The following is a 27,356-nucleotide window of genomic DNA, read 5'->3' as shown; positions in this document are numbered from 1 at the left end:
CACAGCCCTCTCTGCCCGCCACCACAGCCCTCTCTGCCCGCCACCACACAGTCCTCTCTGGCCACCACCACCACAGCCCTCTCTGCCCGCCACCACAGCCCTCTCTGCCCGCGGCACCACACAGTCCTCTCTGGCCACCACCACCACAGCCCTCTCTGCCCGCCACCACAGCCCTCTCTGACCACCACCACCACACCTCTCTCTGCCCGCCACCACACAGCCCTCTCAGGCCCCCCTCTCTTATTACCAGACTGATGGATCAATTTGCGGCTTGCGACGTCCTCATCATTGAACATTGTAATAATGATGAGTTCGACAATGATTTGGACGTCAACAGAATTCGGCGGTGGCCGAAAAACGAGGACGGTGGTGGCAGCAGACAAGGAAGGACGGCGGAGACGGAATGCCGCCCTATAGCACATATCGGGGAATGTTGCCCATCTACAAAAAGTCGGCGCTCTGCTGGCTTTAAGGATCGCTATGGCACTCAGCCACAGCGCGAGAAACCCGTACCCACTGGCAACCAGGCAGGACAAGTTGACACTTTGCCGAGGTGCGCGCCTGGCGCAGTTACTCGCTCTCAAACTCGGCAACAAGATGCGCGAGAAGTGCGTCGCCAGTCGAAGCAGGCAGGACAAAACTAGTGTGTGACGCTTCGCAGCGGCGGGCTGCTCGCTGTAAGTCGCAGTTGGACGAACTCCTCAACCCTTCGATCTTCACTCCACATTTTTCACATAACAATTTTTTCACACACTAATACAATTATCGCACAAACAACAACCAAAATCTTCGCTGTACTTTGTGCACGTAGGTGTGTGTGTGTGTGTGTGTGTGTGGGTGTGACTTCGCGCGCTGTTGGCTTTGTGAGCTTGTGTGGCGAGAAGAGAGGGCTGCGGTGGTGGCCAGAGAGAGCTGTGACGGCTGCCAGAGAGAGCTGTGATTGCAGCCAGAGAGAGCTGTGATGGCAGCCAGAGAGAGCTGTAATGGCAGCCAGAGTGAGCTGTGATGGCAGCCAGAGAGAGCTGGGATGGCTGCCAGAGAGAGCTGTGATTGCAGCCAGAGAGAGCTGTGATGGCAGCCAGAGAGAGCTGTAATGGCAGCCAGAGTGAGCTGTGATGGCAGCCAGAGAGAGCTGTAATGGCAGCCAGAGAGAGCTGGGATGGCAGCCAGAGAGACCTGTTACGGCGGCCAGAGAGGGCTGTGATAGCAGCCAGAGAGAGCTGTGACGGCTGCCAGAGAGAGCTGTGATGGCGGCCAGAGAGAGCTGTTATGGCGGACAGAGAGAGCTGCGGTGGCGGGCAGAGAGAGCTGTGTGGTGGCGGGCAGAGAAGGCTGTGATGGTGGGCAGAGATGGTCGTGATGGCGGACAAAGATGGCCGTGATGGCGGGTAGAGATGGCCGTGATGGCGGGCAAAGGGAGCTGTGATGGCGGGCAGAGATGGTCGTGATGGCGGGCAGAGATGGCGGGCAGAGATGGCCGTGATGGCGGGCAGAGATGGCCGTGATGGCGGGCAAAGGGAGCTGTGATGGCGGGCAGAGATGGCCGTGATGGCGGGCAGAGGTAGCCGTGAGGGCGGGCAGAGATGGCCGTCAGAGGGAGCTATGATAGCGGGCAGAGATGGCCGTGATGGCGGGTAGAGGGAGCTATGATAGCGGGCAGAGATGGCCGTGATGGCTGGCAGAGGGAGCTGTGATGGCGGGAAGAGATGGCCGTGATGGCGGGCAGAGATGGTTGTTATGGCGGGCAGAGGGAGCCGTGATGACGGGCAAAGATGGCCGTGATGGCGGGCAGAGGGAGCTGTGATGCCGGGTAGAGAGGGCTGTTGTGGCGGCCAGAGATGGCCGTGATGGCGGGCAGAGAGGTGGAGGGCAGAGAGGGCTGTGTGGTGGCGGGCAGAGAGGGCTGTGGTGGCGGGCAGAGATGGCTGTGGTGGAGGGCAGAGAGGGCTGTGTGGTGGCGGGTAGAGAGGGCTGTGGTGGCGGGCAGAGATGGCTGTGGTGGCGGTTAGAGAGGGCTGGGGTGGCGGGCAGAGATGGCTGTGGTGGAGGGCAGAGAGGGCTGTGTGGTGGCGGGTAGAGATGGCTCTCGCCACCCGCTCTCTGCCCGCCACCAGACAGCTCTTTCTGCCCGCCACCACAGCCCGCTCTGCCCGCCACCACAAGTCCTCTCTGCCCGCCACCACACAACCCTCTCTGGCCGCCACCACAGCCCTCTCTGCCCGCCACCGCAGCCCTCTCTGCCCGCCACCACAGCCCTCTCTGCCCGCCACCACACAGCTCTCTCTGCCCGCCACCACAGCCCGCTCTGCCCGCCACCACACAGTCCTCTCTGCCCGCCACCACACAGCCCTCTCTGCCCGCCACCACGCACACAACCCTCTCTGCCCGCCACCACACAACCCTCTCTGCCTGCCACCACACAGCCCACTCTGGCCACCACAGCCCCAAATAGCTCGGAGCTAGAAACCAACCAATCAGACTCAATCAGCCCTCTCTGCCCGCCACCACAGCCCTCTCTGCCTGCCACCACACAGCCCACTCTGGTCACCACAGCCCCAAATAGCTCGGAGATAGAAACCAACCAATTAGACTCAACACCACATGTATATAAATAGCCCGACGTCGATAACAATCCGCGTTCTTAGCGCATAACCACTTCATGTCCCAAATAGAAACTTATTCTGGGGACACAAATAGAAACTTACATACATAACAATCCGCCATTTCACTTCCCTCCTTGGCCGCCACCAGCCCTCTCTGCCTGGCACCACACAGCCCACTCTTGCCACCAAACAGCCCTCTCTGACCGCCACCACACAGCTCTCTCTGCCCGCCACCACACAGCCCTCTCTGGCCGCCACCACACAGCCCTCTCAGGCCCCCCTCTCTTATTACCAGACTGATGGATCAATTTGCGGCTTGCGACGTCCTCATCATTGAAGATTGCAACAATGACGAGTTCGACAATGATTTGGACGTCCTCATCATTGACGATTGCAAAAATGACGAGTTCGACCATGATTTGGTCGTCAACTGAGGTCGGCGGTGGCCGAAAAACGAGGACGGCGGTGGCGGCGGACAAGGAAGGACGGCGGAGACGGAATGCCGCCCTAAACCAAATATCGGGGAATGTTGCCTATCCACAAAAAGTCGGCGCTCTGCTGGCTTTGAGGATCGCTATGACACTCGGCCACAGCGCGAGAAACCCGTACCCACTGGCTACAAGGCAGGACAAGTTGGCAACACTTTGCCGAGGTGCGCGCCTGGCGCAGTTACCCGCTTTAAAACTCGGCAACAGCGCGAGAAGTGCGTCGCCAGTCGAAGCAAGGCAGGACAAGTTGGCGACATTTTGCCGAGGTGCGCGCCTGGCGTAGTTACTCGCTCTAAAACTCCGCAACAGCGCGAGAAGTGCGTCGCCAGTCGAAGCAAGGCAAGACAAAACTAGTGTGTGTCGCTTCGCAGCGGAGGGCTGCTCGCTGTAAGTCGGCGCAGTTGGACGAACTCCTCAACCCTTCGCTTCTTCACTCCACATTTTTCACACAACAATTTTCTTCACACACACACACACACACACACACACACACACACACACACACACACACACACTAATAAAATTATCGAACAAACAACAACCAAATCTTCGCTGTATGTTGTGCACGAATGTGTGTGTGTGGGAGTGTGGCAAGCTGAACGGTTTGTTGTAACACTCGGCCGCAGCACGACAAGCGCGTCACCCGGACTGGGCGCAACTATAAGGCAGGAAAGGGTAGCGGCGCTTCGGTTCGGCGGGCTGCTGTCTTTGCGACTCGTTGTAGCACTAAAATTGCCGTCACCACTGGAAATATAGCAGGAGAGGGTTGCAATGATCCTTAGCCTGGACGTTGTACTAATATTCCTGCCGGCAAGAACACGACGATCGGGCATGACATAAATCGGAGATGAACAGAGGACGGCAGAAGACGAGCAACTTACATGTGGCGTCCACCACCCCCACATCCACCGCTTTACCCCGCGCTACAGGATTTCCGATCTGGCGGTGTTTATGGCTTTCAAGAAAAGTGCGTAGTCACTAGTGACAAGGATGGAAATGTTTCAGCGCTGTTTCGCTTCGCGCGCTGCTGGCTTTAAAAGCTGTGGTGGCGGACAGAGAGAGCTGTGATGGCGGGAAGAGAGACCTGTGGTGGCGGCCGAAAAACGAGGACGGCGGTGGCGGCAGACAAGAAAGGACGGCGGAGACGGAATGCCGCCCTATACCAAATATCGGTGAATGTTGCCTATCCACAAAAAGTCGGCGCTCTGCTGGCTTTGAGGATCGCTATGACACTCGGCCACAGTGCGAGAAACCCGTACCCACTGGCTACAAGGCAGGACAAGTTGGCGACACTTTACCGAGGTGCGCTCCTGGCGTAGTTACTCGCTCTCTCTCTCTCTCTCTCTCTCTCTCTCTCTCTCTCTCTCTCTTTTCTGTCCCCCCCCCCACCTCTCTCTCTCACTCTTTCACTCTCTCTTACTTTTTAAAATAAATGGGAGACATGATTTGACAATAAGGTGTCCAATTTCTCGACACACCACACAGCCGACTCTGGCCACCACAGCCCCAAATAGCTCGGATCTTCTGCTTGCATGCACAGTGCGCGTGAGCGAATCATAATCAACCGAGTAGAAACCAACCAATCAGACTCAACACCACATGTCTATAAGTAGCCCTACGTTGATAAAAATCCACCATTTCACTTCCGCCGTACGTCGATCGGGTGTGAAACGACACAGCCCTCTCTGGCCGCCACCACAGCTCTCTCTGCCCGCCACCACACAGCTCACGCTACCCGCCACCACAGCACTCTCTCCGCCGCCACCACAGCCTGCCCGCCACTACAGCCCTCTCTCCGCCGCCACCACAGCCTGCCTGCCACCACAGCCCTCTCTGGCCGCCACCACAGCTCAGCTCTCTCTGCCCGCCACCACACAGCTCACGCTGCCCGCCACCACAGCCCTCTCTCCGCCGCCACCACAGCCTGCCCGCCACTACAGCCCTCTCTCCGCCGCAACCACAGCCTGCCCGCCACCACAGCCCTCTCTGGCCGCCACCACAGCCCTCTCTCCGCCGCCACCACAGCCTGCCCGCCACTACAGCCCTCTCTCCGCCGCCACCACAGCCTGCCCGCCACCACAGCCCTCTCTCCGCCGCCACCACAGCCTGCCCGCCACCACAGCCCTTTCTGGCCGCCACCACAGCCCTCTCTGCCCACCACCACAGCTCTCTCTGGCCGCCACCACAGCCCTCTCTGCCCGCCACCACAGCCCTCTCTGCCCGCTACCACAGCCCTCACTGCCCGCCACCACACAGTCCTCTCTGGCCACCACCACCACAGCCCTCTCTGCCCGCCACCACAGCCCTCTCTGCCCGCCACCACACAGTCCTCTCTGGCCACCACCACCACAGCCCTCTCTGCCCGCCACCACAGCCCTCTCTGCCCACCACCACACAGTCCTCTCTGGCCACCACCACCACAGCCCTCTCTGCCCGCCACCACAGCGCTCTCTGACCACCACCACCACACCTCTCTCTGCCCGCCACCACACAGCCCTCTCAGGCCCCCCTCTCTTATTACCAGACTGATGGATCAATTTGCGGCTTGCGACGTCCTCATCATTGAACATTGTAATAATGATGAGTTCGACAATGATTTGGACGTCAACAGAATTCGGCGGTGGCCGAAAAACGAGGACGGTGGTGGCAGCAGACAAGGAAGGACGGCGGAGACGGAATGCCGCCCTATAGCACATATCGGGGAATGTTGCCCATCTACAAAAAGTCGGCGCTCTGCTCGCTTTGAGGATCGCTATGATACTCGGCCACAGCGCGAGAAACCCGTACCCACTGGCTACAAGGCAGGACAAGTTGGCGACACTTTGCCGAGGTGCGCGCCTGGCGCAGTTACCCCCTTTAAAACTCGGCAACAGCGCGAGAAGTGCGTCGCCAGTCGAAGCAAGGCAGGACAAGTTGGCGACACTTTGCGGAGGTGCGCGCCTGGCGCAGTTACTCGCTCTAAAACTCGGCAACAGCGCGAGAAGTGCGTCGCCAGTCGAAGCAAGGCAGCACAAAACTAGTGTGTGCCGCTTCGCAGCGGCGGGCTGCTCGCTGTAAGTCGGCGCAGTTGGACGAACTCCTCAACCCTTTGCTTCTTCACTCCACATTTTTCACACAACAGTTTTCTTCACACACGCACACACACTCACACACAAACACTAATAAAATTATCGAACAAACAACAACCAAATCTTCGCTGTATGTTGTGCACGTATGTGTGTGGGTGTGTGGCTAGCTGAACGGTTTGTTGTAACACTTGGCTGCAGCACACAATTACAAGGAAGGACGGCGGAGACGGAATGCCGCCCTATACCAAATATCGGGGAATGTTGCCCATCCACAAAAAGTCGGCGCTCTGCTCGCTTTGAGGATCGCTATGATACTCGGCCACAGCGCGAGAAACCCGTACCCACTGGCTACAAGGCAGGACAAGTTGGCGACACTTTGCCGAGGTGCGCGCCTGGCGCAGTTACCCCCTTTAAAACTCGGCAACAGCGCGAGAAGTGCGTCGCCAGTCGAAGCAAGGCAGGACAAGTTGGCGACACTTTGCCGAGGTGCGCGCCTGGCGCAGTTACTCGCTCTAAAACTCGGCAACAGCGCGAGAAGTGCGCCGCCAGTCGAAGCAAGGCAGCACAAAACTAGTGTGTGCCGCTTCGCAGCGGCGGGCTGCTCGCTGTAAGTCGGCGCAGTTGGACGAACTCCTCAACCCTTCGCTTCTTCACTCCACATTTTTTCACACAATTTTCTTCACACACACACACACACACATACACACACACACACACACACGCACACACACACACACACACTCACTCACACACACACACACACTAATAAACATTATCGAACAAACAACAACCAAATCTTCGCTGTATGTTGTGCACGTATGTGTGTGTGTGTGTGTGTGGCTAGCTGAACGGTTTGTTGTAACACTCGGCCGCAGCACGACAAGCGCGTCACCCGGACTGGGCGCAACTATAAGTCAGGAAAGGGTAGCGGCGCTTCGGTTCGGCGGGCTGCTGTCTTTGCGACTCGTTGTAGCACTAAAATTGCCGTCACCACTGGAAATATAGCAGGAGAGGGTTGCAATGATCCTTAGCCTGGACGTTGTACTAATATTCCTGCCGGCAAGAACACGACGATCGGGCATGACATAAATCGGAGATGAACAGAGGACGGCAGAAGACGAGCAACTTACATGTGGCGTCCACCACCCCCACATCCACCGCTTTACCCCGCGCTACAGGATTTCCGATCTGGCGGTGTTTATGGCTTTCAAGAAAAGTGCGTAGTCACTAGTGACAAGGATGGAAATGTTTCAGCGCTGTTTCGCTTCGCGCGCTGCTGGCTTTAAAAGCTGTGGTGGCGGACAGAGAGAGCTGTGATGGCGGGAAGAGAGACCTGTGGTGGCGGCCGAAAAACGAGGACGGCGGTGGCGGCGGACAAGAAAGGACGGCGGAGACGGAATGCCGCCCTATACCAAATATCGGTGAATGTTGCCTATCCACAAAAAGTCGGCGCTCTGCTGGCTTTGAGGATCGCTATGACACTCGGCCACAGTGCGAGAAACCCGTACCCACTGGCTACAAGGCAGGACAAGTTGGCGACACTTTACCGAGGTGCGCTCCTGGCGTAGTTACTCGCTCTATCTCTCTCTCTCTCTCTCTCTCTCTCTCTCTCTCTTTCTCTCTTTTCTGTCCCCCCCCCACCTCTCTCTCTCACTCTTTCACTCTCTCTTACTTTTTAAAATAAATGGGAGACATGATTTGACAATAAGGTGTCCAATTTCTCGACACACCACACAGCCGACTCTGGCCACCACAGCCCCAAATAGCTCGGATCTTCTGCTTGCATGCACAGTGCGCGTGAGCGAATCATAATCAACCGAGTAGAAACCAACCAATCAGACTCAACACCACATGTCTATAAGTAGCCCTACGTTGATAAAAATCCACCATTTCACTTCCGCCGTACGTCGATCGGGTGTGAAACGACACAGCCCTCTCTGGCCGCCACCACAGCTCTCTCTGCCCGCCACCACACAGCTCACGCTACCCGCCACCACAGCACTCTCTCCGCCGCCACCACAGCCTGCCCGCCACTCCAGCCCTCTCTCCGCCGCCACCACAGCCTGCCTGCCACCACAGCCCTTTCTGGCCGCCACCACAGCTCAGCTCTCTCTGCCCGCCACCACACAGCTCACGCTGCCCGCCACCACAGCCCTCTCTCCGCCGCCACCACAGCCTGCCCGCCACTACAGCCCTCTCTCCGCCGCCACCACAGCCTGCCCGCCACCACAGCCCTCTCTGGCCGCCACCACAGCCCTCTCTCCGCCGCCACCACAGCCTGCCCGCCACTACAGCCCTCTCTCCGCCGCCACCACAGCCTGCCCGCCACCACAGCCCTCTCTGGCCGCCACCACAGCCCTCTCTCCGCCGCCACCACAGCCTGCCCGCCACTACAGCCCTCTCTCCGCCGCAACCACAGCCTGCCCGCCACCACAGCCCTCTCTCCGCCGCCACCACAGCCTGCCCGCCACCACAGCCCTCTCTCCGCCGCCACCACAGCCCTCTCTCCGCCGCCACCACAGCCTGCCCGCCACTACAGCCCTCTCTCCGCCGCCACCACAGCCCTCTCTGGCCGCCACCACAGCCCTCTCTCCGCCGCCACCACAGCCTGCCCGCCACTACAGCCCTCTCTCCGCCGCAACCACAGCCTGCCCGCCACCACAGCCCTCTCTCCGCCGCCACCACAGCCTGCCCGCCACCACAGCCCTCTCTCCGCCGCCACCACAGCCCTCTCTCCGCCGCCACCACAGCCCTCTCTCCGCCGCCACCACAGCCTGCCCGCCACCACAGCCCTCTCTGGCCGCCACCACAGCCCTCTCTGCCCGCCACCACAGCCCTCTCTGCCCGCCACCACACAGTCCTCTCTGGCCACCACCACCACAGCCCCCTCTGCCCGCCACCACAGCCCTCTCTGACCACCACCACACAGCCCTCTCAGGCCCCCCTCTCTTATTACCAGACTGATGGATCAATTTGCGGCTTGCGACGTCCTCATCATTGAACATTGTAATAATGATGAGTTCGACAATGATTTGGACGTCAACAGAATTCGGCGGTGGCCGAAAAACGAGGACGGTGGTGGCAGCAGACAAGGAAGGACGGCGGAGACGGAATGCCGCCCTATAGCACATATCGGGGAATGTTGCCCATCTACAAAAAGTCGGCGCTCTGCTGGCTTTGAGGATCGCTATGGCACTCAGCCACAGCGCGAGAAACCCGTACCCACTGGCAACCAGGCAGGACAAGTTGACACTTTGCCGAGGTGCGCGCCTGGCGCAGTTACTCGCTCTCAAACTCGGCAACAAGATGCGCGAGAAGTGCGTCGCCAGTCGAAGCAGGCAGGACAAAACTAGTGTGTGACGCTTCGCAGCGGCGGGCTGCTCGCTGTAAGTCGCAGTTGGACGAACTCCTCAACCCTTCGATCTTCACTCCACATTTTTCACATAACAATTTTTTCATACACTAATACAATTATCGCACAAACAACAACCAAAATCTTCGCTGTACTTTGTGCACGTAGGTGTGTGTGTGTGTGCGTGTGTGTGTGTGTGTGTGGGTGTGACTTCGCGCGCTGTTGGCTTTGTGAGCTTGTGTGGCGAGAAGAGAGGGCTGCGGTGGCGGCCAGAGAGAGCTGTGACGGCTGCCAGAGAGGGCTGTGATTGCAGCCAGAGAGAGCTGTGATGGCAGCCAGAGAGAGCTGTGATTGCAGCCAGAGTGAGCTGTGATGGCAGCCAGAGAGAGCTGGGATGGCAGCCAGAGTGAGCTGTGACGGCTGCCAGAGAGAGCTGCGATTGCAGCCAGAGAGAGCTGTGATTGCAGCCAGAGAGAGCTGTGATGGCAGCCAGAGAGAGCTGTAATGGCAGCCAGAGTGAGCTGTGATGGCAGCCAGAGAGAGCTGTAATGGCAGCCAGAGAGAGCTGTTACGGCGGCCAGAGAGGGCTGTGATGGCGGCCAGAGAGAGCTGTTACGGCGGCCAGAGAGGGCTGTGATGGCGGCCAGAGAGAGCTGTGATGGCAGCCAGAGAGAGCTGTGATGGCGGCCAGAGAGAGCTTTTATGGCGGACAGAGAGAGCTGTGGTGGCGGGCAGAGAGGGCTGTGTGGTGGCGGGCAGAGAAGGCTGTGATGGTGGGCAGAGAGAGCTGTAATGGCAGCCAGAGTGAGCTGTGACGGCTGCCAGAGAGAGCTGTGATTGCAGCCAGAGAGAGCTGTGATTGCAGCCAGAGAGAGCTGTGATGGCAGCCAGAGAGAGCTGTCATGGCAGCCAGAGTGAGCTGTGATGGCAGCCAGAGAGAGCTGTAATGGCAGCCAGAGAGAGCTGTTACGGCGGCCAGAGAGGGCTGTGATGGCGGCCAGAGAGAGCTGTTACGGCGGCCAGAGAGGGCTGTGATGGCGGCCAGAGAGAGCTGTGATGGCAGCCAGAGAGAGCTGTGATGGCGGCCAGAGAGGGATGTGTGGTGGCGGGCAGAGAAGGCTGTGATGGTGGGCAGAGATGGTCGTGATGGCGGGCAGAGATGGCCGTGATGGCGGGCAGAGATGGCCGTGATGGCGGGCAGAGGGAGTTGTGATGGCGGGCAGAGATGGTGGTGATGGCGGGCAGAGATGGCCATGATGGCGGGCAGAGGGAGCCGTGAGGGCGGGCGGCAGAGATGGCCGTGATGGCGGGCAGAGGGAGCTATGATAGCGGACAGAGATGGCCGTGATGGCTGGCAGAGGGAGCTGTGATGGCGGGAAGAGATGGCCGTGATGGCGGGCAGAGATGGTTGTTATGGCGGGCAGAGGGAGCCGTGATGGCGGGCAGAGATGGCCGTGATGACGGGCAAAGATGGCCGTGATGGCGGGCAGTGGGAGCTGTGATGGCGGGTAGAGAGGGCTGTTGTGGCGGCCAGAGATGGCCGTGATGGCGGGCAGAGAGGTGGCGGGCAGAGAGGGCTGTGTTGTGGCGGGCAGAGAGGGCTGTGGTAGCGGGCAGAGAGGGCTGTGGTGGCGGCCAGAGAGGGCTGTGGTGGCGGGCAGAGAGGGCTGTGAGGTGGCAGGCAGAGAGGGCTGTGGTAGTGGGCAGAGAGGGATGTGTGGTGGCAGGCAGAGAGGGCTGTGTGGTGGCGGGCAGAGAGGGCTGTGATGGCGGGCAGAGAGGGCTGTGGTTGCGGCCAGAGAGGGCTGTGGTAGTGGGCAGAGAGAGCTGTGATTGCGGGCAGAGAGGGCTGTGGTTGCGGCCAGAGAGGGCTGTGTGGTAGCGGGCAGAGAGAGCTGTGATGGCGGACAGAGAAGGCTGTGGTTGCGGCCAGAGAGGGCTGTGGTAGTGGGCAGAGAGAGCTGTGTGGTGGCGGTCAGAGAGGGCTGTGGGGTGGCGGGCAGAGAGAGCTGTGGTGGCGGGCAGTCAGGGCTGTGTGGTGGCAGGCAGAGAGGGCTGTGTGGTTGCGGGCAGAGAGGGCTGTGTGGTGGCGGGCAGAGAGGGCTGTGTGGTGGCGGGCAGAGAGGGCTGTGGTAGTGGGCAGAGAGGGCTGTGTGGTGGCAGGCAGAGAGGGCTGTGTGGTTGCGGGCAGAGAGGGCTGTGTGGTGGCGGGCAGAGAGGGCTGTGGTAGTGGGCAGAGAGGGCTGTGGGGTGGCGGGCAGAGAGGGCTGTGTGGTTGCGGGCAGAGAGGGCTGTGTGGTGGCGGGTAGAGAGGGCTGTGTGGTGGCGGGCAGAGAGGGCTGTTTTTGTTTTACGTAGAACTAAAAATATTGAAAGATTCTGTTTTTATATTTCCCAGGTCACACGAGTTTCAAAAGGACTACGAAGGATAAGAAACAACGTCGCCTCACCGCCGTGTTACAGAACATTAACACAGAAACGCTGAAGTTGAGCGACACACACGTAGTGTCAAGGTATAGTCTCATCCGACACCTTTACGGAACCATATAACTTCATAAAACTTGACATTTAGGTCCATCATTTGCACGTAAATGTTTGTTTGTAAGTATTTGATTTAATAATATATAGGTACTCTACTTTATTACCTTCACGACTGGGAGCTAAACCTGTACTTTTTCTTGCACACCTTTTGTAGCAAAAAGCACAGGTGCCAAAACGGTTTAGCTCAAATTGATTATGTTGTCTCTTGTGTAAATGCGAGGCCTTATACGGAAAAGTTACTCTCTTCTGATAGTCATTAACAAAACGGTAGTCTTTATCTAAACTGTACACTGTCAACTTTAGCTGCGTTTCAGAGAAGATGACACAGTGTTGTATCAATGCTTTGCTTAGAATGTTCCTATGTTCAAACAGCAACATCCCCCCCCCCCCAATCAAGCTTATTACATGTATTAGAAAACATACCTAAATGTTTCAACAGCATGCACCAGCTGTGAACACACATATGCTAGCATTTAAGGGGGAGCTTCAAGCATGGATTTTTAGAAAAATACCATTCATTGGGTTACTGACATATTTCTCTGATTCGTATTATTATTTTTCAGATGAGGGTGCTAATGGCAGAACACTTTAATCATTCGCACTGGTCACTTTACAACTGTTGGATACATACCAATGTTCATTGTTGTGAGTTTCAAAAGTTGTAAAATCTCTCCAACGCTAATCCAGTGCTAATTAGTAAAAGTGATTTGTTTTTTAAGTTTAAGGCCATACTGAATAACAAACAAAACACACTTTTGTACACAGGGCAAGCTACTGAAGAAATTACTAAGATTCTGCTGTTAATATTTAGACCAAATAACAATCAGATGAGCACACCCTTAGAACAATTAAAGAGAAACAAAACAGAACATAAAACATAGTTAATTTACTGGGAAATTACAGAGAAAAAACAACTTTGTACCAACTTTTGAAACTAACTTCCAAGAATGAATCACAAACAAGCATGGCATTAAAAGTATAGAGGTGATACCACATTTAAAAGCTTGGTTACATCCAATGTCAGGTATCCCTTTAACCACAGTATTTGGTTTCCGTGTCATTCCATACAGTGTTCATGTATTATGGATGTATTCCAGTGTATGAGTTGGTTTTGGTTGGCAGAACTAATTCATTACATTACTCAATAATTCTTGTATTTAGCTGACATGAACGTTGAAGGGCGCCGGCCTGCAGAGATGACGAGGCAGTATTGCTTTTAACGAAACGGCTGCCACAAAACTCAGCTACCCTCGATCACTTTCCAAATGGTAATCATTAGAAATTACTCTCACATTTAACATCAATCATTAAGAGCATTATATTATCGGTTCAACGCTGATCACAAAACATGAAGCAGAAGCAGAAGAAGCAGTAGAACAAGAAGATTAGCATTTACCCATTTGTAATGACAGAAACATATACCGTGTTCTCCATCATGTAGTCGTCTTTTTAACAGCATAAGTAAGGGGGATACAAAGATTTTCTTCTAAAACCCAAGGGAGGTCATTTAGAATTTGGTGTTTAACATTTTACATCATTTTTTCATGATCTGTTTTGTTATATTGTTAATGATTTCAAGGTGCTTGAGATTAACCAGCATATTGTTGCTCGTGGTGCATGTTGTGAAGACGTTTGTGTTTTCCAGCTGGGTTGGCAACTGGACACGAGTAGAGGCCACTTGTTGGTTGATTGACCCAGATTTTGTTAGTTCTGTTGTTGTTTTAAAAAGAGTTAGTGTTGTTAAATTGTTGTTCAGCCGGTAAGCTGAACTCGGTTGTGTTCTACACACTTCAACTCACTTGTTCCACATTTGTTTACATATCTCGTTGTTCAATGGTTCCGTCGCGATATAACCTTCGTGGTTGAAAACGACGTTAAACTCCAAAAAAAGAAAGAAAGAAAGTTCAATGGTTTAGAAAGTAAGCTGGACTTAAATGTTTAATACCCGTACAACAACTGTTGCTGTTCAGTTTTGGATTGTAACTGATATAAAGTGGGTTTTATGTTCCGTAAATTCATCTAATTTCTAATTTCTAATTACGACACTTTTAAGTTCAACTGCCCATCAGAGATGATGAGGCAACGCTGTTTTACTTTATATTGAAATTGACACCATCCATAAAAATTACCGACTCAAAATTCCATTGGACATCAATAGAAACTGATCACATCACAAGAGTTATTGAACACCACGAACTTTTAACACAAAATATTTTTCCAGTTTTTGGTAAATACCGTGGGCGAAAGTGACCTGTGTTGAAACTATTTCTTCTGACCGCACAACAATGCAGAGATGTTTGTCTAAAGCCCAAGGGAGATAATGTACACCTCCGGATGGCTGAGGTGTAGGTGGGCAAGGGCAGTTTTTCTATGTCGTTTTTTTTCTCAATGTAATCAAAGTTACAACAAGGAGGAAAAAAAACCCATTATCATAGACTGCTTGAGACGTTGATTATCAGTGGCAGACATTGCATATTCTGGTTCTTGTTATGTTAAAATGAGAAGCTGAATTTACCCCAGGAAAAGTGAGTGGTAGTAGCAGGATTTGTATGTGTTTATGGGTTGCAATTATACACTTATTGTTTTATTAAATGTCTTCAACCTTCATGTAAAGTGCTTGGTTTTTGTTCAGTTTTATAGGGCTGAAATCGGAGGATCTGGGCCAACCAACCACAGATCTACGCAAATCGCAAAACAGCGAACGACAAGAAGAAGTTCAGTTTTAGTTCTGTGTAGAGAAGTTGGGTTTCTTCATTCGTCATAACATTCTTCTTATGCAGTATTTTGTTACCAAGCCATTTTATACAGTATTCATGCGATATCACTATACATTCCCGTGACTGAGATTCGTTTAGCTGACAGAAATCTTTACTTTTACTTTCAAACGGCAGAAATTAATATGTAAGCGCCTAGGGCTATATCTAGATTAGGCGCATACAAATGATCACAATAATAATAATAATAATGCCTATAAACAACCGTAGACTTTTGTGATAATTACCCAGCATGTACACTTCCAGTGCAGCCGCCCCTCAGAGATGATGAGGCAGTGTTGCTACTCGCTTTGCAACTGGAACATGTTAGAAATGACTCACAATGCATATGACCTAGAACAACATCCACCGTACAGAGCATTATATATTAGCATTGTTTCCCTTTGGAATGACAGAAATATATGCAATGTTCTCTGCCATGTAATCTTAGTCCTTTTATTCTGACAGCCTAAGGCAGATACAGAGATTTTCGTCTACAACCCAAGGGAGATCATCAACACTGAAGCCGAATGGCCGAGATATAGAAGGTGATGAGTTTGTCATTATAATATTTTGTGTTTAATAATTACTATAAACGTTTACAATTATCTTGAGTTAAACCATTAAGTTGTACACCTGAATAATGATGTATAGTTTCAAAATTAACTACATGAATTTGTCAGTCTGATGTGTGTGTGTGTGTGTGGACGGTGTGTGTGTGTGTGTGTGGACGGTGTGTGTGTGTGTGTGTGTGTGTGTGTGTGTGTGTGTGTGTCAGTGTGTGTGTCAGTGTGTGTGTCAGTGTGTGTGTCAGTGTGTGTGTCAGTGTGTGTGTTCTTTATCCATACATACAGGTGTGTGAGTGCTTTAAATGTAAGCCTTATATGCGTGTGTGTGTGTGTGTCAGTGTGTGTGTGTGTGTGTGTGTGTGTGCGTGCGCACGCGTATGTGTGTGTGTGTGTGTGTGCAAGCACCCAGGCTATTCCAAATGTCATACTTATGTCGCAATATGGACCTTCTTGATTATCAAAAACATCTTCATTGCTCACAAAAGATTGCCTAACATTCTTCTGAACTAAAGTGTAAACCCTCTCTCTTAAGTGCACACACACACACACACACACACACACACACACACACACACACACACACACACACACACACTATGTTTAGGTCTTTAATCCCAAACCTAACAGGTTTATTAGGCTGGTAACCAGCACACATCCAACGGAATGAATTCAGATTTTCATTGTTTAAATGCATGTATCCAACAAGAAAAAGTCGACAGCAAGTAAGCCCTCCCCAGCCATTCCTCTATAAAATCACACAAATATTCAGAGCATGATTATCTGTGTGTTAACTTCCACAAATCCCAGGCAAACTGGCTTCATGTAACTGACATTCATAATTCATCAGATAAACCACACGCACACTTTGCAAAGCCATTTCCACAGCAAAGATTATTCTATAAACCATTCACTGGTATCCCTTCACATTTATAACAAAACAGTCATGTCCTCACAGACAGTCTCTTTTTTCATGATAATCTCCATCACCTATGGATTTTAAACATGCAGCGTTCATAACACTTGTTGGGGTGTTAACCAAACTTTGCCATTTGGCATATATGATTCCAGCATTACTTGTTCATGTCAACCACAACTAGCACAAAATTCTTGTCTTTCTTTTTTTTTTAAATGTACAGTACCCGGCGAAAGAAACGCAACTCATTCGCGCCCACTGTTGCAAGTGATTTGTCGTCATTTGCAAATTGTCCACGAATCTCTCTTCCTTTTTGATGTACCTTATCTGGTTCATATGTTACGACAATTTGAAAATGACGAAAAATGACTTGCAACAGTGGTCGCGAATGAGTTGCGTTTCTTTCGCCGGGTACTGTACAGTGTCAACCATACCCAGGAAGTTGTTGTCTTTACTTTCAGCACACTGATTATCGCAGTAAAGATAGAAATCACTTGTTCAGATCGATAACACTCCACATTAAGTCGCAATTTAGCTTCTACAATTGAAATAAACAACATAAAACAATACAGGCCGCTCCTAGAAAGCCAAAAATACAGGCTTATTTCAAAACAATGAACGTTTAAATGTAAACTGGCTATTTTCAATCCATACATACTCTTGAAGTATACTACACCAGAATCAATCATTTCAATCAATAACACGCTCTGCAAGCATTTTTTTCACAACTAAGTCCATAGTACATTAAAATCAAATAAAAATCAGTCCCAATTACACTTACCATAAGCCGCCATAACACAATGACATTTTTCTCAAATGTGCCAGGTGGAATGAGCTCTAAAAAAAATAGCTGCAATCCACAGTACATTAAAAACAAATATAAATCAGTCCCAATCACTGACCCTTAAGCCGTTTTCACACAATATAATTATGGATTTTTTTAAGATTTGCCAGTCACATTTGCAGAATGAACGCATCAAAACAAGCTGCGATGCACTATTCTCTGTGTTCACACTGGAAAAACATTGCCACACTTGTGGATTATTATACTTAGTAACTGGTCACCTTTATTTTGCGTGTTCTGGAATCTCCCGTTCTTCTGTGACTGACAGGCAGGATTTTGCATTTCAAAATTGATCAGTTTGACTTTTTTTTTCTCCATTTTTATACTTGCGCTGTGTCAAATTTTGTTATGCTGTTGCGTTCGTCACTACTATATATATTTTAAAACTTCAACAAATCTTAATTTTCATTTTGAAAAGCCCGTGATTTCTGGCATCATTTTTATATTTAGTCAAGTTTTGACTAAATATTTTAACATCGAGGGGGAATCGAAACGAGGGTCGTGGTGTATGTGCGTGTGTCTGTCTGTCTGTCTGTCTGTCTGTGTGTGTGTGTGTGTAGAGCGATTCAGACTAAACTACTGGACCGATCTTTATGAAATTTGACATGAGAGTTCCTGGGTATGAAATCCCCGAACGTTTTTTTTCATTTTTTTGATAAATGTCTTTGATGACGTCATATCCGGCTTTTCGTGAAAGTTGAGGCGGCACTGTCACGCCCTCATTTTTCAACCAAATTGGTTGAAATTTTGGTCAAGTAATCTTCGACGAAGCCCGGACTTCGGTATTGCATTTCAGCTTGGTGGCTTAAAAATTAATTAATGACTTTGGTCATTAAAAATCTGAAAATTGTAAAAAATAAAAAAAATTATAAAACGATCCAAATTTACGTTTATCTTATTCTCCATCATTTGCTGATTCCAAAAACATATAGATATGTTATATTCGGATTAAAAACAAGCTCTGAAAATTAAATATATAAAAATTATTATCAAAATTAAATTGTCCAAATCAATTTAAAAATACTTTCATCTTATTCCTTGTCGGTTCCTGATTCCAAAAACATATAGATATGATATGTTTGGATTAAAAACACGCTCAGAAAGTTAAAACAAAGAGAGGTACAGAAAAGCGTGCTATCCTTCTTAGCGCAACTACTACCCCGCTCTTCTTGTCAATTTCACTGCCTTTGCCATGAGCGGTGGACTGACGATGCTACGAGTATACGGTCTTGCTGAAAAATGGCATTGCGTTCAGTTTCATTCTGTGAGTTCTTTTCTTTTCTTTATTTGGTGTTTAACGTCGTTTTCAACCACGAAGGTTATATCGCGACGGGCTCGACAGCTACTTGACTAAATATTGTATTTTCGCCTTACGCGACTTGTTAATTCTTCTTTTCGAAGTAAGAAGCTCATTCTCCTAAAATAAAACAGTCAGAGGACATACTGAATGAGGCGGTCCGCTTACCTCATTTTATTCCACAAGTTATCCCTTTAAACATTGTCGTCCAGGAGTTTTACATTCCTGCACACTGGCCCTTACAGGTTGTCTTGTGTGTATAATCACTTATTCAGGTCAGAGACATCCTGCTTGCTGTCGCACGAGCCAAGAAAATTTTCCCTCTTTATCTTCACTGCGCTGGCTGCAAAACCCCTCCAAGCGGAGGTGTTTTCAGACACGTCAGACACTATAAGATGTTTGATGGGTTGTTGACAGACCAGCTTTTTTGTCGGTCCGAGGGGGAGCATATCGTCTTTTGTTTCATATTTATTGACCAATATGAAACAAAAGTCGATATGCCCCTCGAGGACCGACAAAAAAGCTGGTCTGACAACAAACCATCAAACATCGTTTTTGTCATCATTTTGGTAGTAAGAAAATAAGTGCCAAATCAACACAGGGAGCCATGCTTTGAAACACGAGTCTCGTTTTGATAACTCATGGTTTGGGGCCCCAGCACGTTGTTGCAATCAAAGCTGGCGTGTGAAAGCAACTTTTTGCGTTTTGAGTTCATAAAATGTTGAGATAAATATGTCAGGTTTGAGGATGCACAGTTCTGTATGTTCCTCTCCGTATTCCACCCCCTCGGTTTTCAGTTGTAAATATTAAGCTTAGTAATCGAATGTGGAAGCTACGTTGGGTCAAAGGTCACAGAAGATTTGTGTCGTGCAGCGAAGGAAAGAATCGCGATCTTGTTTCCGACTCATTGCCTCTTTGTTTTTCATTAGACCTGTCTGTCTGCTTGCTCGGCTTTGTTATATGTTTGCATATCTTGTTGCTATGTTCTTTGCTTTTATTATTATTTCTTATTTGCGCTTCGTTTATCGATACAACGTCTTGTGCACAGGTCAAAATGTGTGTGTCAGGGGTCAATTGGTTTGACTTGAACTTGACGTTCGTGTTTCTCCGAACGTCTGTGTATCGAAACACAGATACACGCACTCCATGACTTTGTAAGAGGACAAAACATATCGCTAGGTTTCATTTGTTTGTGGTGAATTTATGACCTTTCATGAAGTAGTTTTGTTTTTTGTTTACTTTTGCCAGTTTGCCAGTTCGTTTTTGGAACTTTGCAAAGCAGTGTCGTGTCGTCTGTTTAGGTCTGGAGAAACGCCAGTGAAAAGAGCCGAAGAATCCCCGAGCGTTTCTATTGGGTTTGCTTTTGATTATTCATGTATAACCTGCTTCCTGCAACTATGGTAACCGGGGATTTATTGCATGGGGAACATGAGATTTATTTCCCAGGTGTTTGTGAATGAAAACTCGTGAAAATGATGACAACAACATTTGTTCCCATGTTCACAATTAGGGCAAGGCTTATGCTGTTACGTGAAAGGAAATTGTTAGTATCAGGCGACGATAACCGAGGTGAACCTGTTTTTATTTTAATGCGAGTCAGAGTCATTTCCCGTGATAAAGGCAAGCTAGCTGTCGTGTAGCGTTTGTGCCAACGTTTCGCCCGCGAGAGGAAAATAGTTGACGTTTGCTTTAACTAAGCCATTCATCGTTTTAGTTCCATTAGTAGGAGGTCATCAGAGGGCATTGTTTGGTAGAGGGTGACCCAGAAATTGCCATCCACAAAAAAAAATCATATTTGTTGTACAGGGTGGCGCAAAACAAATGCCACACCCACACACACACAAACACACACACATACACACACACATACACACACATATACACACACACACACACACACACACACACATACACACACACATATACACACACACATACACAAACACTCTCTCTCTCATCCTTTTTTGTCTGTATGTCTGTCAGCCTCTCTCTCTCTCTCTCTCTCTCTCTCTCTCTCTCTCTCTCTCTCTCTCTCTCTCTTAGGCCACTTCTCTTCTCCCTGTATATTAACGATCTTCCTTTTCGTATCAATGATGATTGTGAACTCTTTGCTGACGTCCATACACATTTCTAATAAACATTTGGACAAAGTTTATTCATCATTGCAGAGCAGTGTAGATGATCTTATAAAGACCAAAAGACCAAATACATGTTAATTACAACAAGGCAAAAAAGATAAAACATAAAAAATAATCCTTATTCCATATTAATTGGCAACGACGCAATAGCGGAAGTAGGAGATCACAACGTTTTGGGAGTAAATATCGATAATGATTTATCTAGGGCCCATCATGTTAGATCGTTGTGTAAAACCATGTCGTGGAAAATATATTTGTTCAACAGAATAAAACACTTTCTTGATCCACACTCAAGGTTATTATTTTTTAACGCATACATACAAACCATCACGGATTATTGTTCGACCATCTGAGACTCTGCCAGTGCAAATGTGTTAAAACCACTGTATAATCTATACAGACGAGCACTGAAATTAATTATATTGAAACAATCCAGTCTCGTTTTTGACGATTATAAGAAACTCAAGATTTTGCCCTTAAACGACAGATTTAAATTAAATAAAGACGTACTCCTTCACAAAATCCTTTCCGGCCGTGCACCATGTGCTTTCATTACAAAAGTTAAAGCCAACCCAAACCGAAAATTCAATGTCCCTATTCCACGGATAGATCTCTTTAAATCAAGTGTAGCTTATTAGGGCAGCGTTTTGTGGAATTCTCTCCCGGAAATAGTTCGATTCCCAACGAGTATCAATACTTTCAAAAAACACCTCTCATTACATTTAATGTCATATTACGAAAAGTCACAGTGACGGAAGACTTCGTTTTTGATTTATTTTCATATTGATCATATTGTGTCCAAATAGCATCAGTGTTTCATCATATCAAAACTCAGTTTTATAACACATTCTAATTTTGTTTAAACATGTTCCGTAAATTCCCAATTCTGAACATGACGTAAGAATTCGTGTAAAGCCTGTTATGTGTACATAGTCCTGTGAATTGCTTTTCTGCCTTTTTCTTTTTACTTTTATGTTTATCTTTTGTAAATGATTTACATGTGTATATATATCATGTATATACAATAAGAATAGTCCCTCTCTGGGCGAGGGCTGGTTGAAAAGAAGCTAGTTTGTATTGCTTATGCCATAACCCTCTCTCTCTCTCTCTCTCTCTCTCTCTCTCTCTCTCTCAATCCACTTGTTTAGAACTAGGCTTTGTTACTGTCTTATTCATTTTTGGAATTCCGGCACGCAAAACATATTACGTCATGTATAATTACGTCATATATATATATATATATATATATATATATATACCATGCTTCTATCTACCACAACCATGAGCCGTACAAGACTGCGCCGTGTGAGTAAGACAAAAGAGTCTGTGCGCGGCTGCAAGTCAGTGCGAGGGCTCGCGTCTGTACGAGGGCTGCGGTTAAAACCCGGGACGGGGAAGTCGTAGCCCGCGCAGCACGTCGCAGCCGGCTCTGCGTACGTAATTCGGCCGAGGCTCCATGTTGATGTCCGAAAACACCCCGAGTCCTCACGAAAACGCCCAAGTCCTCCACCTGAGAGGTCAGCCAGCATGACCTCCAACACCACCACCGCAGCTTAGGTAATGTAGACTGAACGCCCTTTTTTCTCTCTCTCTCAGGTTTGACGGTTACCGGCAGTCTGCAGTCCAAAAATGCACCTCAAATGCTGTCAAATGCCGGGCAGTCTGCAGTCCAAAATGCACCTCAAATGCCGGGGCATCGCCTTGTAGTGTGTGTGTGTGTGTGAGTGTGCCTTATATATATATATATATATATAGACATAATACATTGGATATGGGGACTCTGACACCAGCTGGTTATTTGGGAACTTGTTTTCAACTGCTTGCAGCAAGTTGAAATTTGGCATTGTGGTTTATATGTCGACTTAGTACCCAAATATAAAAAGACATTCTGGAAAATGTTATTATTAGGTATATGAAAACATAAGAAGGTCCCCATATCCACGTTCCCAAAAAGCTTGTCTGAATATATACTATATATAATAAAAGTTTCTGGGAACACTAACTTTTTTTTTTAATATTCAGGTGAAACAACATTCTTTCACATGTATTGTTTGCAAAACTTGTTTTAACTTCAAACTTGTAAGATTAAGGCCACGGTCTTCAGTTTTCTCTTTTATTGGTCCTTGTTTGAGCAGTTCTTATGAAGCTAACTCGACACCAGCCGGTTATTTGGGAACTCGTTTTCAACTGCTTGCAGAAAGTTGAAATTTGGCATTGTGGTTTATATGTCGACTTAGTACCCAAATATAACAAGAAGGGCAAAGCCCATACGACTCACATGCTTGACCTTGACCTTTACATGAGCTTGACCTTCAGGGTCAAGGTCAAATAACTAAACCTAGCAATGACATCATACACTATAAGAACTGCTTTACACATTTTTCCTACCAAAATACATGTGAAGGTCAAGGTCATCCAAGGTCATGCAACACAAAGCTGTTAATTCAAGACATAGGAAGTACAATGGTGCTAATTGGCTCTTTCTACCATGAGATATTGTCACTTTTAGTGGTTCACTACCTTATTTTGGTCACATTTCATAAGGGTCAAAGTGACCTTGACCTTGATCATATGTGACCAAATGTGTCTCATGATGAAAGCATAACATGTGCCCCACATAATTTTTAAGTTTGAAACAGTTATCTTCCATAGTTCAGGGTCAAGGTCACTTCAAAATATGTATACAATCCAACTTTGAAGAGCTCCTGTGACCTTGACCTTGAAGCAAGGTAAACCAAACTGGTATCAAAAGATGGGGCTTACTTTGCCCTATATATCATATATAGGTGAGGTATTCAATCTCAAAAACTTCAGAGAAAATGGGAAAAATGGGAAAAATAGCTGTTTTTTAGACAACATTTATGGCCCCTGCGACCTTGACGCAAGGTCAAGATGCTATGTATGTTTTTTGGGGCCTTGTCATCATACACCATCTTGCCAAATTTGGTACTGATAGACTGAATAGTGTCCAAGAAATATCCAACGTTAAAGTTTTCCGGACGGACGGACGGACGTCCGGACGGGGGGGGGACGGACGGACGGACGACTCGGGTGAGTACATAGACTCACTTTTGCTTCGCATGTGAGTCAAAAATACATTCTGGAAAATGTTATTTGTAGGATTTAAATATATATATGAAAACATAATAAGGTCCCCATATCCACGTTCCCAAAAACCTTGTCTGAATATATAATATATATAATAAAAGTTTCTGGGAACACTAACTTTTTTTTTAATATTCAGGCATAACAGCATTCTTTCACATGTATTGTTTGCAAAACTTTTTTTAACTTCAAACTTGTAAGATTAAGGCCACAGTCTTCAGTTTTCTCTTTTATTGGTCCTTGTTTGAGCAGTTCTTATGAAGCTGTGTTGTATTCAAATTGATAGTCGGTTGTGCAAATAGTATTTAACCATGTTTCTTATGCTGTGACAATTTGGGTGTGAATGTGAGTGTGGACGTGGATATATGATTTACTGCAACATTTAAAACAAAATCATGTGCTTTTGCATTTTGGAAATAAATTCTATTGATTGATTGATTGATTGATAGTTTGTCATTTGGTTTCGTACTAGTAAGGAAGTGTTCTTTTCAGCTGTGAGCTTATAAAGTTTATATTGATGCTTCAGACACTGCATAATCTTTTGAAGAACATATTTGCGGAAAAAAATAGCACACACACACACACACAGAGCGAGAGAGCGGGAGAGAGAGAGAGAGAGAGAGAGAGAGAGAGAGAGAGAGAGAGAGAGAGAGAGAGAGAGAGAGAGAGAGAGAGCAAGAACATATTTGCGGAAAAAAATAGCACACACACACACACAGAGAGCGAGAGCGAGAGCGAGAGAGAGAGAGAGAGAGAGAGAGAGAGAGAGAGAGAGCACAATACTCGCTTGCAGTCACTCCCTGTTTACACAATACACACTGTTCATGAAGGTTTTAAACAGATACTGTTGTTTATTAGTCCAGCATCAACAACACAAACAATAACATAAGCAACTATTGTTTTAAAGAAAAAGACATACCTCGTCTTGCAAAAAGGTGGATTGTTACCGAAAATAAAATACAGTCATTTAAATCTACTGATAACTAAAAAGAACATTAAAGATAATACAGTCTTATGCATAGTCATTGAACCGAAAATTATTAACTTGTAATATGTTTGCAAAAAAATAATCGCACCCAAAAAACATGATTTTGAAGAAATATGATGTCACTAAGCATGATTAACCTTCGCCGACAGTCGCTAAAAACATTCTTCGCCGACCGTCGTCGAAGGACACATACTTTTAACACAGACAGCCATGCGTAGTCGGAGGACACATACTTCTCAAAGAAAAAAAAACGTGCTCAAGTAGAGAAAACAAGAACAAGAAAAAAAAGTACAGAAATCAGGCTTTTCATTGAATTAGATTATCAAACTAAATATATTTCCAATTGTGTACTTGCATTTATCTTTTTTCGTGTTGTGTAATTACGCACCAAGTTAATTCTTACCTGAAATAAACATTAATCACAACTCAGCTTTTATTTTGACATCGAAAATCGTTATTTCTTAAACACCATGAATCAAAGTCCATGGTAAAAGTGAAACAGGTGACTGAACAATGGGGAGGCAGAAAAAAAGAAATAAACAAGAAAAGGACCACGGGTCCTAAAATCACCCAACCGTATGTGTAGACGGATAGACACAGGCAGGGACGCTGACAAAAGTAACAGTCACCCCCCTTTCCTTTGGGTGGGTGACTAAAAATGACAATAAAGGCTCACCTAAATATATGTTCTTATCCCATTGTGGCGCATGAGGTGACTAAGAACCCAAAATAAGAGATCCCCCCCCCCACCTCCCAGGGCGGACCCTGGGAACAAAATTCAAAATCAAAAAAGCATTTCAATGGAAAAAAAATAATCAAAATCAAATCTGATGATACATTTCATTACGCTAATAGGATAATTGCCTAACTCAGAGTTAGATAGTTTTGAGACAACGGTTCCATAATAACGCCAACAATTGTGTCAATCATCTGTAAAAATTCCGAAAAGAAATTGCAAAGAGAAACGGTTGCTGATGCCATGTCAGCAAAATTGCCTAACTCATAAGTCAGTTATCTTAACAGCATACCCATGCTTTTCTGTCTATGCATGTGCATCCCATGGTAAACAAGATCAATAGAAATTTGGATTAAAGTTCATTCTACTGAAGTACAGAACCCAAACTTCAATGCAGAGGCTGCTGAACAAATCGCTTTTTCTCAAAACTTGCAAAAGTGAGTTAGGCAATTATCCCATTAGCGTGACGATTTGCAACATATTATATATTATTAAACATTGCTTAACGTCCAGCTGACTACACCGAGCCGTCTCAAAACGCCCCACGCTGCCAACTAAAAAAACCTAAAAATTACCAATGAAGGTATGTCACCAGTCCTTCTGATAAACCATGTTTACAAGGACATATAATTGTGAGGCTCTGGAAACGATGAGGTACTTTCCCCTGTTTGTAAAAACCAGGTTTTAAAAAGAAAAGAGGATAAAATAATGTCCACGAAGAACTGTGATCCTTGTATCTCTATCTACTCTGCTTCTTTGCAAGACAAGTTTATACACGATTAGCTAGGAACCTGCGTAAACACCGAGGTTTACTACGAGTTTAAGCAGAGCTTTAAGACATGTCATTTAAGCTATTTTTTACACAGCAAAAGGCGGTAAAAATGTCACGTGGGATCATAATCACCACGTTTTCTGCATGCAATCATTTCTCCGATTAGCAATCTTCCCACTGTGACACCAGCGACTAAAGGCACTTCACATCGCCTCCTTCCCTAGTTTTCAAACCAACATCACAGGGTACCAGACCGCAATTCCGAGAATATACCAGTACTGATTTATGACGTCTCAACATAATTGTCTTAGCAAGATTAAAGCAGAGTAGATAGAAATACAAGGATCCCAGTACTTCGTGGAAAATATTAAGTAAAAATGCAGATCCTTGTTCATCAAGACCTAGGGTCATACAGCAAGACCGAGGGTCATACAGCAAGACCGAAGGTCATAAGCAAGATCCAGGGTCATACAGCAAGATCCAGGGTCATACAGCAAGACCCAGGATCATACAGCAAGACCCAGGGTCATACAGCAAGACCCAGGATCATACAGCAAAACCCAGGGTCGTACAGCAAGACCCAGGGTCGTACAGCAAGACCCAGGGTCGTACAGCAAGACCCAGGGTCATACAGCAAGACACAGGGTCGTACAGCAAGACCGAGGGTCATACAGCAAGATCCAGGGTCGTACAGCAAGACCCAGGGTCGTACAGCAAGACCCAGGGTCGTACAGCAAGACCCAGGGTCATACAGCAAGACCCAGGGTCATACAGCAAGACACAGGGTCCTACAGCAAGACCCAGGGTCCTACAGCAAGACACAGGGTCGTACAGCAAGACACAGGGTCCTACAGCAAGACACAGGGTCCTACAGCAAGACACAGGGTCCTACAGCAAAACACAGGGTCATACAGCAAGACACAGTGTCATACAGCAAGACACAGGGTCATACAGCAAGACACAGGGTCGTACAGCAAGACCCAGGGTCATACAGCAAGACACAGGGTCCTACAGCAAGACACAGGGTCCTACAGCAAAACACAGGGTCATACAGCAAGACACAGTGTCATACAGCAAGACACAGGGTCATACAGCAAGACACAGGGTCATACAGCAAGACACAGGGTCCTACAGAAAGACACAGGGTCCTACAGCAAGACACAGGGTCATACAGCAAGACACAGGGTCC

At 47.9% G+C, this 27,356-nt stretch overlaps 1 protein-coding gene and 1 long non-coding RNA gene across 5 annotated transcripts in view; one reads left to right on the top strand and one right to left on the bottom strand.

Annotated features, from left to right (window-relative positions):
* LOC138967020 (calpain-9-like) overlaps positions 1-27,356 on the bottom strand; it is a 133,927-nt gene that overhangs the window by 23,783 nt on the left and 82,788 nt on the right. The gene's annotated exons all lie outside the window — the stretch shown is intronic.
* The window catches only part of LOC138967018 (uncharacterized), a 72,274-nt gene continuing 57,499 nt past the window's right edge, over positions 12,582-27,356 (top strand). The window contains exon 1 of the long non-coding RNA XR_011455818.1: positions 12,582-13,320. This is a non-coding gene — a long non-coding RNA (uncharacterized lncRNA). The remainder of the gene's footprint in view (positions 13,321-27,356) is intronic.

Source organism: Littorina saxatilis, linkage group LG5 (genome assembly GCF_037325665.1).
Source record: "Littorina saxatilis isolate snail1 linkage group LG5, US_GU_Lsax_2.0, whole genome shotgun sequence".
In the NCBI taxonomy this organism is placed as follows: Eukaryota; Metazoa; Mollusca; class Gastropoda; order Littorinimorpha; family Littorinidae; genus Littorina; species Littorina saxatilis.
Note: the sequence above shows the minus strand (reverse complement) of the source record. Positions and strands in the feature narration are given on the sequence as shown.